The sequence below is a fragment of the Hemiscyllium ocellatum genome, chromosome 13 (genome assembly GCF_020745735.1).
Source record: "Hemiscyllium ocellatum isolate sHemOce1 chromosome 13, sHemOce1.pat.X.cur, whole genome shotgun sequence".
Classification (NCBI taxonomy): Eukaryota; Metazoa; Chordata; class Chondrichthyes; order Orectolobiformes; family Hemiscylliidae; genus Hemiscyllium; species Hemiscyllium ocellatum.
This window is the reverse complement of record NC_083413.1, coordinates 15,127,534-15,145,838: the sequence shown is the minus strand read 5'-3', so window position 1 is coordinate 15,145,838 and position 18,305 is coordinate 15,127,534. Positions and strand designations below refer to the sequence as shown.

The following is an 18,305-nucleotide window of genomic DNA, read 5'->3' as shown; positions in this document are numbered from 1 at the left end:
ATTTGCAATATTTGTTCTCACTCTATTTGGGGTGATGTTGCTATCTGGATTCCAATCTCATTTTTAGATTAGATTACTTAGAGTGTGGAAACAGGCCCTTCGGCCCAACAAGTCCAGACCAACTGTCCGAAGAGCAACCCACCCAGTCCCATTCCCCTACATTTACCACTTCACCTAACACTACGGGCAATTTAGCACAACCAATTCACCTAACCTGCACATCTTTGGACTGTGGGAGGAAACCCACGCAGACATGGGGAGAATGTTAACTGCACAAAGACAGTTGCCTGAAGTGGGAATTGAACCCAGGTCACTGGCGCTGTGAGGCAGCAATGCTAACTACTGTGTCACTATGCCACCTTAAATCAATGACATGTGAAAAATGGCCAAGAGTAAATAAATATTTTGTTGTAAGCAGTCCAGAATCATTTGTCATGCCAACCCTTTGAATGATGCATGAGCAATTCGAGAACACTTGAGTGTGTGTGAGAAGCAAACAGAAAGGTAAGGGCAACATGGGCACCACGGTCTGCCAAGCAAAGTCAATGCCTGGCATAATGAGAAACTCAACTCACATAATCAGCATACATTCAATGCAGATGGGATGTGTAACATGTTCGCATGTGTGATCTGTGACACAGAGTAATTTAGTGCTCACATGGTTTTCAGATCTCAGTTGAGTGCTCAAGGATTTTGGCTGTAGGTTGAGACTGGGACAAAGGTAGCAAGAGCTCTGCTCCAACAAGGGCAGATGGCACGTCACTTATTTTGATCAACTACTGAGCGACATTGGCAGAGTATGAGGAGCAGATTGCAAACAGCCTGCTCTGTTGGCTTGAAAGACTATTTGTAACTAGATGGCTGTGCAATTTTGGGGACCCTGCATAAGTATAAAATCACTGAGCAAAAACTAATGATTAAAACCTGACTTGATTCAACATTTTGCTTTGAAATTTGATGTTCTTGATGACAGTGGAATAATAGAATCCTGCAGCAGGAAGCCATTCAGTCACTTGTGCCTGTGCCAACTCTTTCAATCGAATATCCAATTCAGTCTCACACCTGAACATTTTCCCTAGCAAATCTGCGAAGGGCTTGTGCTCAAAGCGTCAACTGTCTGGCTGCTTGGATGCTGCCTGACCTGCTGTGCTTTTCTAGCACCACCCTTTAAGAACTCTGACTTCTCCAGCATCTGCAGTCCTCACTTTCTCCTACTCAAACACACAGCCACATTGCTTTTCAAACAATCGAAAATTAATTGACTACTATAAACGACATTTATTTTGCAGTGCCAGTGCAGTGTACGAATCCTGGGTGTGCGTGGGATTTTCATTTCTAACGTGTTAATATAAATTGGAGTACTTTGTGGATTTTCACTCATAGAACAGGAATGCACAATGTCCTGAGATTCCATAACAATGACAGACTTCCTTCTTTCTTGTGGGAGAAAGTAGCCCAAAACTAGAAACAAAAGGACCCAGGCATTTGAGAGAGACTTACCTGCGAATGTACACCTCCATGGTGTTGGTCGTTTCAGGAAAGGCCACTACTCAGTGTTACAATCGCAGCTGATGTTATTATTGATCAACTGAAATTCGAGTGTGAATTCTGGTCTGATTGATGATATTTTGTATTTTTTCAATTAATTTAATTATTTCACTGAACCATAAGCACACAAAAGGCTGCAGATTTGTTTTGGATGAGTTAATTACACAAAATATTTTCTCAAAGAAAAACAAACCAAGCTGCCTAGTTTGAAATATTTCAAAACACACATCATAACAAAATTGCGTCTCTTCCCCAAAGCCATCACTTTACACGTAATCAAAAATCAGAGATATTTTTCTTCCCTAAATATTTGTGGGTTTGACTTAATGCTTCATCTAAACTTCTGTCCGGTAGACCAGAAAGCCTTTTCCTTGAATGCTCACACACCTGAAGAAAGTAGACTTTCTCAGTTTTGAATAACCAATGTAAATTTCTAAGCAAACTCCCCTAAAGATTTCACAAACTACATTCCTTTAATAAGGTAACTTATACCCTCAACCATTCTGAGCAATCTCGTTTTTTTTTCTAAGACAGACTATACTTGCTTCTGTCCAGTCAGATACTCTTCGAATTGAAGCCAAAAGTTTTCTAACTATTTTTTTACAAAAAGCTTGTTCATCCTAGATTCTGCTACAACTAATTGGTTTAACATTTTCGCTTTTGGATTATAAACTCCCATACTGTAAGCAAACTTCCAATAACACCACAGGGATCCTTGTTGTCGAAGCTGTACTGATTATAAAGTCTTGTTCTGAAACGACTGACCAAATTAATTTTTAAACCCCTTCTCAAAAATAGAATAACATTTATATGCCATCAGGTTGAAATTATTAGATTTCTTACAGTGTGGAAACAGGCCCTTCGACCCAGCAAGTCCACACCGACCCACATACCACCCAGACCCATACATTTACCCTTCACTTAACACTGTGGGCAATTCACCTAACCTGCACATTTTTGGATTGTGGGAGGAAACCCACGCAGACACGGGGAGAATGTGCAAACTCCACACAGAGAGTCGCCTAAGGCAGGAATTGAACACGGGTCTCTGGCGCTGTGAGGCAGCAGTGCTAACCACTGTGCCACCGTGCCACCCTTATGCTATATAACGCTAACCAAAATACATTAATATCTATAACTCACACACCTTTCATCACATGAGGCTATGGCTAGCAACAGGATTAATTGAAGGTGAATCATCATACCTAGCCCTCCTTCTCACATCCCATTACCCCTCATCCCAAAATCTTTCCAATTCACTAACAATAGATAATGGTGGTGAATGCTTCTTATTTCCCATCTCCCATCACCTCAACCTTATCTGTGGCCCAATTTTCCTTTCCAGATTCCCCAGAGATGCAACCTGGCCAGGCAAAGGACAACGACTAAGAAGACAGTTATAGTGGCAACAGGACTTTGGTTGACTTACAATTTCCATTCAACAGCTCACATGCGAATATTGAATTAAATTTGGAGATATGTGAGACATTGGGCAAAGGTGTCCCACAGCTGGGATGGAGAGGTGGGTGGTGAGGGTACCAGCTCACCAGAGGTCACATTTGAGTTCTGCTGCAGACGACTCAGATGAGGGCAGTAATGATCCAGGCTGCAGAGAATGGCAGATGGATGGGCAAATATGAATGCTGGGTGAACCCTGCTAGAAAATCTACGTTGAATTTTCAGAAGCATGGAGCAGTCTAGCACCATCTTGACACAAGACTCAGCAAAGAAGCTGCAGCACATACTTTCCAGTATGGAACCAGCAGGCAAATGGATGCAACATACGGTGGCTCAGCAGTTAGCACTGTTGCCTCACAGCACCAGGGAAAAAGTGAGGACTGCAGATGCTGGAGATCAGAGCTGAAAAATGTGTTGCTGGAAAAGCATAGCAGGTCAGGCAGCATCAAAGGAACAGGAGAATCGATGTTTCGGGCATGAGCCTTCCTGAAAAAGGGCTTATGCCCGGAACGTCTATTCTCCTGCTCCTTTGATGCTGCTTGACCTGCTGCGCTTTTCCAGCAACACATTTTTCAGCTCACAGCACCAGGGACCTGGGTTTGATTCCAGTCTTGGGCAACTGTCTGTGTGGAGTTTGCACACTCTCCCCTGTGTCTGTGTGGGTTTCCTCTGGGTGCTCTGGTTCCTCCCACAGTCCAAAGATGTGCAGGTTAGGTAGATTGGCCATGCTCTGGTGTTCAGGGATGTGTAGGTTAGATGCATCAGTTCGGTACGTATAGGGGAATGGGCCTGGGTGGCTTATTCTTTGGAGGGTTGGTATGGACTTGTGCCAAAGGGGACTGTGGGGACTCTATTATTCACATGTTGCTTCTTTGTGGTGGAATGGAGTGAGGGCTGATGTTTCCTGCAAGGCCAACAGTTATTGTCTATCATTTATTGCACTGGCGAAGTGATAGTAACCCACGTTCTTGATCAGTTGCAGCCCGCCAGGTGTAGATGCACGTACATGCTGCTGGGAAATGAGTGTCAGGGACAGGGCCAGCAATAGAGATCCAGTTTTGGATGGATTGTGGCTTGGAGGGGGATGCACGAAGTATCATCTGTTGGCCGATGCTTCATTTCCACTTCAACAGAGAGAGATTTGACCAAAAGTCAGAATGCTGCAATGGAAGCTGTCGCACAAACACCAAGAAAGCTGGAGAAATTCAACAGTGCTGACAGGTGACGAGAAAAGCAGAGTTAACATTTTGAGTACACCATGACTCGTCTTCCATTATGGATCCTGAATGGCCCCAATTGGTGGTTATGCTGAGGACATTACAATTGTAACCAGGGTGTTACACATTGACCTACATGTGGTGCAGACTATGCTCCACACATCATTGATTCACTGCGGGACGAGAATTCCTTTCAGTTTTCTTTCGGTGCTCGAGTTGAAATGAGATGCACAGTGTCAATAGCCCTGTGCACCATGAAGTTGTATGCAATCCTTCCAAACCCTCATGCTTGTCTGCCGTTAAAATGGAGGTGTCTTCAAGGGTAAACCGAAACAGATATTTTCAATCAAGCCATCCCAGTATAGACCTGTGCAATAGGTGGAACTTAAACTCAGGGCATTAACACCACATCTCAGGGTAAACCAGGAAATATTTTGTAATCTACTTGTTCAGACATTTTAACACACACACACACGCGCAAAAAACATAAATTGTTGGAACCGTTCATCAGGTCTGGCAGAATCTCTGGTGAGAAATTAGAGTTAACGTTTCGGGTCGAGTAACCGTTCCTCAGAATTGTTGGTAGCTCAAAAGATACTTTCAGGGCAGGTGGGACATGAACTCAAGCTTCATGGTTCCAAGGCATGGACATTACCACTGGAGCAAACCACAAGATATTTTTGAATTATTGTTATTGTACACCTCTGAGGCAGGTGGGATGTGAACCTGGGTCTGCTGGCTCGGTAATGGGGCACCATCACGCCATTAAAAAAAGCTCTCAGGGTAAAGCAGACTAGCTCCAGACTTGGTTGAGAGAACAGGTAATGCTCATTGGAGGCCTGTGTTCAAGTCAATCTGCTCCAGAGATGTGTCATTACTTGCCTGAATACATTGGTTAAAACAATGTACAGATGAGGTAAATTTGAGGATTTTTATGATACAGTGGTAATGTCCCTGCCTCTGAGTTGCAAGACCTGAGTTCAAGTCTCACCACCTATGTGTTGTAGAGAATGGAAACAGGCCCTTCAGTCCAACTTGTCCATGCTGACCAGATATCCTAAATTAACCTAGTCCCATTTGTCAGCTCTTGGCCCATATTCCTCTAAAACCTTCCTATCGATATACCCATTCAGATGCCTTTGAAATGGTGTAATTGTACCCACCTCTACCACTTCCTCTGGCAGCTCATTCCATATGCATACCACCCTCGGTGTTCTAATTTATCTGAACAGTTTGATTAAAAAAGTGAGAGTTGGGTACTTCCTCAGTGTTCACTGCTGTTGCCGGGGGAAGAATTGAGAATGGAAATTAGTGTTAAACCATAGATTACAATCAAATTTTTGTAAGTTGCTGAAAGTCTTTTGCTTCCTGACACAACATTGGTCTATAAAAAGTGTACACCCTGCTGCTTTTCTCTCAGAGCAGAGAATCATTTGAACATACTGAATGAGGAACCTCCCTTATCCAACAGTGCAATGCAAATGATTAAATGTGGCTAACATCTTCAGATCATTCTACAGCCTGAACCTGCCCCACTATTCAATTAGATCATGGATGATCTGATCATGGCCTCATTTCTACTTAGCGAAAGTGAGGACTGCAGATGCTGGAGATTAGAGTCAAAACTGGAGTGGTGCTGGAAAAGCACAGCAGGAAAATTGATGTTTCAGGCAGGAGCCTCTCATCAGGAATGAGGCTGGAAGCCTCAGGAGTGGAGAGATAAATGGGAGGGGATGGGGCTGGGGAGAAGGTAGCTGAGAGTGAAATAGGTGGATGGAAGAAGGGGTAAGGGTGATGGGTTGGAGAGGAGGGTGGAGCGGATTAAGTGGGAAGGAAGATTAACAGGTGGGACAGATCATGAGGATGGAAGGTTGGAACTGGGGTAAGGTGGGGGGAGGGGAAATGAGGAAACTGGTGAAGTCCACATTAATGCCTTGGGGTTGAAGGGTTCCAAGGTGGAAGATGAGGCTTTCTTCCTCCAGGCGTCAGATGGTTAGGGAGTGGCGATAGAGAAGGCCCAGGACCTGCATGTCCTCAGCAGAGTGGGAAAGGGTGTTGAAATGTTCGGCTATGGGGCAGTGGGGTTAAATGATGCGGGTGTCCCGGAGATGTTAGGGCGGCACGGTGGCACAGTGGTTAGCACTGCTGCCTCACAGCGCCAGAGACCTGGGTTCAATTCCCGCCTCAGGCGACTGACTGTGTGGAGTTTGCATGTTCTCCCCGTGTCTGCGTGGGTTTCCTCTGGGTGCTCCGGTTTCCTCCCACAGTCCAAAGATGTGCGGGTCAGGTGAATTGGCCATGCTAAATTGCCCGTAGTGTTAGGTAAGGGGTAAATGTAGGGGTATAGGTGGGTTGCGCTTCGGCGGGTCGGTGTGGACTTGTTGGGCCGAAGGGCCTGTTTCCACACTGTAAGTCTAATCTAATCTAAAAAGTGCTCTGCGAGAAGGTATCCAGTCTCTCCTGTGTAAAGGAGATCTCGTCGGGAGCAACAGATGCAATAAATGACATTTGTGAAAGTGTAGGTGAAACTTTGATGGATGTGGAAGGCTCCTTTGGAGGAGCCTTCTCTCAATTCTACTTCCCTGTTCAATGCCCCCTTCCCCATAACCTCCCCCACCTCCCAAAATCCAGCACAAGCCCTACTCTGAGCTCAGCACCATTCTGACTTTACGTATGTTGCTGTTCCTTCACTGTCGCTCTGTCAAAATCTGAAGATTGTATGTAGCAGCCTGTTGGATGCTAAAACACAGATAGATTGTGATCTTGGCCAAACAGCAATAGTACATTGGCCAAGTAAAACTCTGATATCACACACCCACAGACTAGACACAGCAGGTGGGTGCTGATACAGGAGCATAATGTAAATGGGAACAGTTGTCCTGGATTGACATCCCCCGAACAAATTATTCATTAAACAAAGGGGGTTCCATGCAGAAAGGCACCAGATCCTGCTGACAACAGTCGTGTGCTATCCAAATGATTGATTCAGTTTCAAACTATAAATTGTACCTCCCCAACAATTTCAGAAAGTTCCAGATAACCATCTAAAAGATATAACAACAAGGTTCATCTGCACACCTCGCTCTCAGAACCCCTCTTGGAATAATCTAAAGCCTTTGGAGGAGACCGTCATGGCAAGAGGCAGAGACCAACTGACCATGTGGACTGAGAGAGAAGAAGAAGGCAGCTTCACAGAGTCAATGCCAGAGAGAGAGAGAGCAATTATGCAAATCTACAAGAGAAGTTTTGTAAACTTAAGGGGCAAGATAGGATTAGAGACAACAGGTTATTGTAACTTTGATCCTAATAAAGTTTGGGACGGTTTTGCATTGATATTGGTTTGTATTTGTATTGACTTGACCACCTCAATATTGTGGTACTCCCGGGAAAATTTGTTCATGACATTCTGGTCGGAGTTGTCTCAGGAGAAACTAAACAACATATAGACATCCCTATTGACTGCAGTGGCTCAAGACTGCAGCTCAGAAGCACGGTGACCAAGTGGTTAGCACTGTTGCCTCACACCAGCAGAGACCCAGGTTCAATCCCAGCCTCGGGTGACTGTCTGTGTGGAGTTTGCATGTTCTCCCTGTATCTGTGTGGGTTTCTTCCAGGTGTTCCTGGTTTCCTCCCACAATCCAAAGATGTGCAGGTTAGGTGGATTGGCGAAGCCCAATTGCCTGTAGTGTTAAGGGATGTACAGGGTAGGTGCATTAGGCAGGGGTAAATGTGGAATGGGGGGTGGATGACTCTTTGGAGGGTTTGTGTGGACCTGTTGGACCGAAGGACCTGTTTTCACACAGTAGGGATTCTATGATTCTAAGCATTTACTTGAGGCTGGGCAATGAATGCTGTCCGAGGTAGTAATCCTCACGTCCTGTGAATGATTTGGACTTTGAAATCAGAATTCATAAGAGGCCAAATAATTGTTCGAACTAGTGATGACCTTTTGCCAAATTTACAAAGTCTAAGGAGAAATCCGAAGCATTTTGGAGAAAGCTGGTCAGACTGAAGTCGAAGCAGAAACCAAGATGATGAATGGACAAATCCTGAGAAGAAAATGACAACTTTATCACAGGAGACTGATGGAACATATTTACTTTTCAAGGTATAAACATTCTAAAGACACACATGACAAGCCAACATGAAGAATAGGCCATGCTGCACGTACCTAAAGCCAGTGCAGTTGCTTTGGAATTTGGCGGCACGGTGGCACAGTGGTTAGCACTGCTGCCTCACAGCACCAGGGACCTGGGTTCAATTCCCGCCTCAGGCGACTGACTGTGTGGAGTTTGCACGTTCTCCCCGTGTCTGCGTGGGTTTCCTCCGGGTGCTCCGGTTTCCTCCGACAGTCCAAAGATGTGTGGGTCAGGTGAATTGGCCATGCTAAATTGCCTGTAGTGTTAGGTAAGGGGTACGGGTGGGTTGCGCTTCGGCGGGTCGGTGTGGACTTGTTGGGCCGAAGGGCCTGTTTCCACACTGTAAGTAATCTAATCTAATCTAAAAGGCTTCACAAGTACAAGGAGAAAGTGAGGACTGCAGATGCTGGAGATCAGTTTTTTTAGGACTGCAGATGCATTCCTAATGAAGGGCTCATGCCCGAAACGTCGATTCTCCTGCTCCATGGGTGCTGCCTGACCTGCTGCGCTTTTCCAGCAACACATTTTCAGTTCACAAGTACAAGCACAGCTTTGGCAAAACTAAATCAATGATCGGTGGGGAGGGATCATTACTGACAAGTATTCCAGAGACACACATAATACACCAGAGACAAAATATAACCTTCTTCAGTCAAGGATCACTGGACCCAAAATGTTAACTCTGCTTTCTCTCCACAGATGCTGCCCGATCTGTTGAGATCTTCCAACAATTTCTGCTTTTGTTTGATTTCCAGCTTCTTTATTGTTTTTTTGATTTACCAGTACTCAGTTCCATACGTAAATGATGGCAGAATTCCCATAAAATTGGAATTAAAAGCCTAACAATGATTGTGAAACCATTGTGGTTTGTTTGCAAAATCCTATTGGTCACTTTAGAGAGGGATATCTTTATCTGGTCTACCAGATGTGACTCTAGACCCAGGCAATGTGGTTGACTCTTAATTTCCCTCTGAAATGGGCGAGGAAGCCATTCAGTTCTAACCATCATTACAAAGTCTGAAAAGGGAATGAAATCAGATGGACTACCTGTCATTGACCAAGGAACCTGAAATGAAAGCTGCAAGCACAAGCCTGTCAATGCTGCAAAAGCCATATCACAGGCATATGAAGGCACAGCCTGATATAGTCATAATCAGAGAATCATAGCTTATAGCTTTGTCAGGTGTGTCCAGGAAGGATTCCTGACTCAATATGTACATAGGCCAACTGGAGGGGAGGCCATATTGGATTTCATGCTTGGCAAAGAACCAGGCCAGGTGTCAGAGCTGTCTGTGGGAGAGCATTTCGGTGATAGTGGTCGCAACTCTATGGTCATTTACTAGTCATGGAGAGGAATAGGAGCAGATGGTATAGGTAAGTATTTAATTGGGGGAGGGGGAATTGCAATGCAATTAGGCAGGAACTGGGGTGCCTAAATTGGGTGCCAGATGTTCTCAGGGAAATGCATGACAGAAATATGGAGGTTATTTAGGGAGCACTTGCAGATAGTGCTGGTCAGGTTTGTCCCACTGAGGCAAGGAAGGGATGCTAGGGTAAAGAAACCTTGAATATCAAGGGATGTGAAACATCTAGTCAAGGGAAGACGGGAGCTTAGTTAAGGTTGAGGAGGCAAAGAATCAGACAGGGTTCTAGATAGATACAAGGTAGCCAAGAAAGAACTGAAGAATGGACTTCGGAGAGCTAGAAGGGGGCATGAAATAGCCTTAGCAGGTAGGATTAAGGAAAACCCCAAGGCATTCTACAGTTATGTAAGGAACAAGAGTATAGTCAGATTGAGGGTGGGGTCAATCAAAGATAATGGAGGGAACTTGTGCATTAAGTCAAAGGAAGTAGGGGAGGTCCTTATTGAATACGTTACTTCAGCAGTCACTACTGAGAGGGACCTTGACGTTTGTGAGGACAGCATGAAACAGACTATTATGCTAGAACAGGTTGATGTTAAGAAGGAGGATATGCTGAGAATTTTGAAAATTGTAAGGACAGATAAAGTCTCTGGGCCAGACGGAATATAACCAAAGTTACTACAGGAAGCGAGGAAAGTGATTGCTGTGCCTTTGGAGATGATCTTTGTATCCTCACTGTCCACTGGAGTAGGGTCAGATGACTGGAGGGTGGTAAATGTTATTTCCTTGTTCAAGAAAGGGAATAGGCATAATCCTGGGAATTACAGACCAGCCAGTCTTACGTCTATGGTGGGCAAATTATTGGAGAAGATTCTAAGAAACAGGATTTATGATTACTTGGAAAATCATAGTCTGATTAGAGATAGTTAGCACGGCTTTATGAGGGGCAGGTCTTGCCTCACAGGCCTTATTGAATTGTTTGAGGAACTGACAAAACACATTGATGAAGGGAGAGCAGTGGATGTGGTGTACATGGATTTTAGCAAGGCATTTGATAAGGTTCCCCATGGTAGGTTCATTCAGAAAGTAAGGAGGCATGGGACACTGGGAAAGTGGCTGTTTGGATACAGAATTGGCTGGCTAGAGAAGCCAGAGTATGGTAGGAGATGGAAAGCATTCAACCTGGGGCTCGGTGACCAGTAGTGTTCCGCAAGGATCTGTTCTGGGACCTCTGGTCTTTGTGATTTTTATAAATGACTTGGATGAGGAAATGGAAGGATGGGTCAGTAAATTTGCTGATAACACAAAGGTTGGTAGAGTGGTGGATAGTGTGGAAGGCTGTTGTAGGTTGCAATGGGACATTGACAGGATGCAGAACTGGGCTGATAAGTGGCAGATGGAGTTCAACCTGGAAAAGTGTGAAGTGATTTGTTTTGGAACGTCGAATTTGAATACAGAATACAGGGTTAAAGCCAGGATTCTTGGCAGTATGGAAGATTAAAGGGATCTTGGGGTCCATGTCCATAGGTCCTTCAAAGTTGCCACCCAAGTTGAGAGGGCTGTTAAGAAGCCATATGGTGTATTGGCTTTTATTAGCAGGGGGATTGAGTTGAAGACCGACAAAGTTATGTTGTAGCTCTATAGGGCCCTAGTTAGACCCCTTAGAATATTGTGTTCAGTCCTGGATGCCTCATTATAGGAAGAATGTGGAAGCTTTTAGAGGGGGTGCAGAGGAGATTTACCAGGATGCTACCTGGATTAGAGGGTATATCTTATGAAGAAAGGTTGTGGGAGCTAGGGCTTTTCTCATTGGAGTGAAGAAGGATGAGAGGTGACTTAATAGAGGTATACATGATGATGAGAGGCATAGATAGAGTGAATAGTCAGAGACTTTTTCCCAGGGCGGAAATGGCTATCACAAGGTGGCATAATTTTAAGGTGATAGCAGGAAAGTTTAAGGGTGATTCAGAGATCGGTTCTTTGCACAGAGAGTTGTGGGTGCGTGGAATGCACTGCCAACAGTGGCAGTACAGTTATATACACAGTGACATTTATGCCACTTTTGGACAGGGACATGGATGATAGTAAAGTGAAGGATATATTGGTCAATTTGATCTTAGAGTAGGATAAAAGGTCAGCACAACACCAAGGGTTGAAGGGCCTGTACTGTGCTCTACTGTTCTATGTTATGTGTTCTATGTTGTATGTGTTGTAGTTAATTCTCCCCCCACACACATCACAGGAGGACTTAGTTATACAAATTACCTTGGTGTTTATTCAAACAACCTCAGTCTTTGACTGGCTGAGTAGAATTCTGTCTGACACTTTTTTTGCACATCTGGTTGACTTCCTCCATCATCAATCTGATTCTTACAGAAATCATCATTTATACATATACATTGTTTACATTTCATTCCCGTGAAATAAAAGTAAATCTCCTGTCCTATGTCTTTCCCTTATCCTGTCTACAGGAATCTGTTTATGTTCTGCATTCTGCTCTCAAGGCTGATGTATGCCTGAAGGTGTACAAGGTTCCTTGGCACTCATTTTTGTAGATATCATCTCTTTGGGTGTTCAGCATTCATGCCTGTTAAAATGGCCCTGACTGTATTAGCTTGTCTTACTCCTTTTGGAACCCCTTTTTGTAAAAACTGATTTAATTTCCACTTCACACACAATCGCCTGTGAATTCCATCACCATCCCCAATTATATACTGTGGGGTGATGCCCTTGGAGTTCTCAACATTGACTCAGGACCTCACAAAATCTCCTAGCATCATGTCAACTATGGTCAAGGAAACCTTGTGCTGATGGCCACATACTGAGACTCTCTCCTCCCTTGCCTGATGAATGAATGTTCCTCCATGTCATAGACACTGAGGGTGATAAGGGCACAGAATGTACTCTGGGTAGGGGACTTCAATATCCATCACTCAAAGAGTGGTTTGCAGCACCATCACTGACTGAGCTGGTCGGATCCTAAAGGACATCGTTGCTCAATAGGGTCTGCAGCAGATAGCGAGAGAGCCAATAAGAGGGAATCGCATACTTAACCTCATCCTCACAACCTGCCTGCCACAGACTTATCTGTCCATGACATCATTGGTAAGAGTGACCAATGCTTGGTCCTTAAGGAGACAAAGCCCCATCTTCACATTGACAATCATGTTGTGAGGCACTATCACCGTGCTAAATGAGACAGACTTCGAATGGATCTAGGTCTCATGACTGGGCATCCATGAGGCTCTGTGCACCATCAGCAGCAGCAGTACTGTACTCCAGCACAATCTGCAACCTCATAGTCTGCCATTCCCCCACTCAACAATTACCATCAAACCAGAGGATTAATCCTGGTTGAATGAAGAGTAAAGAATGGCGTGTGAGGAGCAGCACCAAGCATACATAAAAATGAAATGATGACATGGTGAAATTACAAAATAAAAAAGCATACACAGTAAATGATAGACAGGACTGAGTGGCTCTAGAAGTAATAGATGAGATATAAGTTTCATTCACAATGTCTGAGAATCTAACTTAATTCACACCTTGTTGCTGTCATGTACCTATTGCTTCTTGTTTTTGTAAAAGTCAATCATGGGCAGTCACTTACCATTGCAAACCAATTAGCTCCTTAGACATTATCAAATGAAAGACAATTAGTGGCATCATCCTTCCACCCACAAGGAACACACAAATTTTTCCCAGTTGTTTTCCTTTCGAGTATTTATCCAATTCTGTTTTGCAAGATACAAGAACAAAAAACAAAGAACAATATAGCACAGGATCGGCCCTCCAAGCCTGCATTGTTACCATTGAAACCCTCTCAGAAAGTGCAAAACAGCAATTGACTGTGAAAAAATGGGCCTCCATTTGTCAATTAAGTTAAATCTATGCCTTTTAATTACCAACCCATGCACCAATGGAAATAATTACTAACTACTCTTCTGAAACCTCACTTAATTTTGAGCACTTCCTACGAACCCTGCCGTAAGAAAGTCAATACCAGTTTCTCTGAAGTCCTTAATCCCTGAGATTTTTCTATTAATCTTCCCAAATATCCTCCAACACTACCGTCTCATTAGTGTAAAGAAAAGACTGCTGTGAATTAGAACAAACTTTGGTGTGGCAATTATTCCAAATTAATGGTTCGCAAACTGCTTTCTTAAAGTATTTGTTGGAAAGGCCACACAGTGGCAGTAGATGATAAGGAGTATCAGTCAAAGCCTATAGATTTAAGGAGAATTAAAAGGCAGGAGCTGTCTTTGTGAAACACTTGTGGAAACAATCACCTAACAACAAACTTTGGTGGTACTCCGTCCCACTGGGTACCTTGTCAAAGTAGTTTTCTGCAAGCTTTCAGGTTATGAGTGGACACATTGAGTAGTGCAACTGTATTTATTGACACAGTATACATAAAAATGTTAAAATATGCATTTGAGGGGTCATAAATTCAGTTCCTATGAGGTAAGAAATGACCCAAAACAAGCAAAGAATTCTTTTTTGTTACCTCAGATGAAGAACAAAGATCAAAGAAAATTTACAGCCCAGAAACAGGCCCTTCGGCCCTCCAAGCCTGAGCTGATCCAAATCCACTGTCTAAAGCTATTGCCCAATTCCTAAGCATCTGTACCGCTCTGCTCCCCACCTACTCATGCATCTGCCCAAACGCACCTTAAATGAATCTATCATGCCTACCTCTACTATCTCTGCTGTCAACCCGTTCCAGGCACCCACCACCCTCTGTGTAAAGTACTTTCCACATGTACCCCCTTAAACTTTTCACCCCTCACCTTGAATGTGTGACATCTCGTTAATGAATCCCTCATCCTGGAAAAAAGCTTATCTCTATCCACTCTTTCATGATTTTGTAGACCTCAATCAGGTCCCCCCTCAATCTCCTTTTTTCCAATGAACACAAACCTAACCTACTCAACTTCTCTTCATAGCTAGCACCTTCCATACCAGGCAACATCCTCGTAAACCTTCTCTGCACCCTCTCCAAAGCACCCACATCCTTTTGGTAATGTGGTGACCAGAATTGTACACAGTATTCTAAATGCAACTGAACAAAGTCTTGTACAATTTTAACATGGCTTGCCAGGTCTTATACTCAATACCTTGCCCGATGAAGGCAAGCATTCCATATACCTTCTTGAACACTATTTCCATCTGTACAGCCACTGTCAGGGTACAATGGACCTGAACTCCCAGATCTCTCTGCTCATCAACTTTTCCCAAGGCTCTTCCATTTACAGCATAGTTCACTTTAGAATTAGACTTCCCAAAATGCATTGCTTCACATTTGCCTGGATTGAACTCCATCTGCCACTTCTCCAACCAACTCTTCAGTCTATCTATATTCTCCTGTATTCTTTGACAGTCCCATATGTTTTCTGCTACTCCACCAATCTTCATGTCATCTGCAAACTTGCTGATCAAACTAACAGTGCCCTCTTCCAGATCATTTATGTATATTACAAACAACAGTGGGCCCAACACTGACCCCCGTGGAAGCACTGGTCACCCTTCTCCATTTCAAGAAACTCCCTTCAACTATTACTGTCTGTCTCCTGTTGCTCAACCAGTTCTTTATCCACCTAGCTAGAACACACCCCGCATACCATGTGACTTCACTTTCTCCGTTAGTTTACTATGGGGAATCTTATCAAAAGCCTTACTAAAGTCCATATATGACATCTACAGCCCTTCCTTCATCTATCAATTTGGTCACTTTCTCAAAGAACTCTATTAAGTTCGTAAGGCATGATCTCCCCCGCAAAAAAAAACAATGTTGCCTATCACTATCAAGTCCATTCTTTTCCAAAAATAAATAGATTTTATCCCTCAGTAAGTCTCCAGCAACTTTCCCACCACTAACGTCAGGCTTACTAGTCTGTATTTATCTGGAATATCCCTACTACCCTTCTTGTAGAGGGGGACAACATGAGCAACCCTCCAGTCCTCCGTTACTTCACCTGTGTTTAAGGATGCTACAAAGATATCTGTCAGGGCCCCAGTTATTTCCTTTCTCACCTCCCTCAGCAACCTGGGATAGATCCCATCTGGTCCTGAGGATTTGTCCACTTTAATATCCTTTAGCCTGCCCAACACATCTTCATTCCTTGTGTCAACATGATCCAGAATAAACAAACATCTGTCTCTAATCTCAACATTCGTCATGTCCCTCTCCTCAGTGAACACTGATGCAAAGTAATCATTGAGAATCTCACCCATTTTCTCAGGTTCAACACACAACCTTCCTTCCTTATCCTTTAGTGGACCAACCCTTTCTCTAGTTACCCTCTTGCTTCTTATATATGAATAAAAGTCCTTGGGATTCTTCTTAATTCTGCTCGCTAATGTTATTTCATGACCACTTTTAACCCGCTTGATTTCTCATTTAAGATTGGTCCTACTCTCCCAATATTCCTCCAGGGCCCGTTCTGTTCTTAGCTGCCTGGGCCTTATGCATGCTTCCCTTTTCCTCTTGGCTAGTTGCATGATTTCTCCTGTCATCCACAGTTCACAAATCTTGCCTTTGCTATCTCTTGTTTTCAAAGGGACATGCCTATCTTGCACTATCTTTAACCTATCTTTGAAAGCCTCCCACATATCAAATGTGGACTTCCTTTCAAATAGCTGCTCCCAATCCACATTTCCCAGCTCCTGCCGAATTTTGACATAATTGGCTTTGGCCCAATTTAGTAGTCTTCCTTTAGGATCACTCTCATCTTTGTCTACAAGTATTCTAAAACTTACAGAATTGTGGTCACTATTCCCAAAGAAATCCCCCACTGCAACTTCTACCACCTGGCCTGGCTCATTCCTCAACACCAGGTCTAATGAGGACTATTGGCATACTGCTCTAGAAAATGTTCCTTGGCACTCCTTACAAATTCTGCCCTATCCTGATCTCTGACACTAAGTGTATCCCAGTCAATGTTGGGAAAATTAAAATCTCCCATCACCACCTCCCTGTTCCTTCTACATCTTTTCATAATCTGTTTACCTATTTGTTCTTCCACCTCGAGCTCACTGTTGGGAGGCCTGCAGTACAGCCCCAACAATGTAACTGCACCCTTCTTACTTCTCAGCTCTCCCCATAATGCCTCATTGCTCAAGCCCTCCATAATGTCCTCCTTTAGCACAGCCATGATATCATCCCTGACCAGCAATGTAACTCCTCTCCCCCTTTTACTTCCCTCCCTGTCCTGTCTGAAAACATCTATATCCTGGAACATTTACTTGCCAATCATGCCCTTCCTTCAACCAAGTCTCTGTGATTGCAATGACATCATACTTCCAGGCACCAATCCAATCCCAAAGTTCATCTGCCTTACCCACAATACTCCTTGCATTAAAGTAATGCACTTCAGGCTGCCAGTTCTTTTACGTTCATCTGTTCTCTGCCTACTCCTCCCCTTGGTAATGCTAACTTCATGATCCTTAGAGTCTCTAGTTTCCACCTCACTGTCTACCTGACTTCTCTTCTGGTTCCCAGCCCCATGCCACATTAGTTTAAACCTCCCCAACACCAGTAGCAAAAACTCTCCCAAGGACATTAGTTCCAGTCTGGTTCAGGTGTACACCATCCAACTTGTGATAGTCCCACCTTCCCCAGAAGCGGTCCCAATGTCCCACAAACCTGAACCCCTCCCTCCAACACCATCCCCCAAGCCACGTGTTCATCCTGCCTACTCTTTCATTTCTACCCTGGCTAGAACATGGCACTGGTAGCAATCCCAAGATCAATACTTTTGAGGTCCTCCTCTTTAGTTTCTTTCCTAGCACCCTGAATTCTGCTTTCAGGACCACATCTCATTTTTTATTTATATAATTGGTGTCTATATGCAACACGACAACTACCTGTTCACCCTCCCCTGTCAGAAAGCTCTGCAGCCGATCGGTGACATCCCTGATCCGAGCACCTGAGGCAACATACCATCCAGGAGTCTCATTTTCAGCCTCAGAACCAAATTGTAAATCGAATAAAATGAAACACACTGAATAATGTACGTTTTTGAACAACTACCCTCCATAGTTTTCTCTTTCTCCCTTAATAGTTTCCTTAGAAAACTTCCTTGACAGCATGGAATCTATTTTGGGTGCACTCCGGGTTTAAATCTGGCCCTGTGCTGATGGCTGCAGTCAGAGAGCAGAGAGCACTAGAGTTGTACAGCACAGAAACAGACCTTTTGGACCAACTCGACTCATGTGATCCAGAGCTGGGTTCAGGCCCAATTATTAGCAGGTGATGCCTTCCCCAGTCGGAAAGCTCACCAACTTGCATTTTGCAGTCCCCTGGGTGAAGAACAGGCTGGCAGGAAGCAATGGCAGCTCCTGCAGATCACTAAGAATCAGCAGCTGTAGGAGAGGGAAGATTAGATTCCCTACAGTGTGGAAACAGGCCCTTCGGCCCAACAAGTCCACACCAATCCTCTGAAGAGTAACCCGCCCAGAACCATTTCCCTCTGACTAATGCACCTAGCTCTTTGGGCATGGCCAATTTACTTAAACTGCACATCCTTGGACTGTGGGAGGAAACCAGAACACCCGAAGGAAACCCACGCAGACACAAG

The 18,305-nt window shown here is 44.1% G+C and overlaps 1 long non-coding RNA gene across 2 annotated transcripts in view; it reads left to right on the top strand.

Annotated features, from left to right (window-relative positions):
- LOC132821786 (uncharacterized) overlaps positions 1–3,401 on the top strand; it is a 97,681-nt gene extending 94,280 nt beyond the window's left edge. For both annotated transcript variants that reach the window (XR_009645353.1, XR_009645354.1), the window contains one exon: positions 2,894–3,401. This is a non-coding gene — a long non-coding RNA (uncharacterized LOC132821786). The remainder of the gene's footprint in view (positions 1–2,893) is intronic.
- The last annotated feature ends 14,904 nt before the right edge of the window (positions 3,402–18,305 follow it).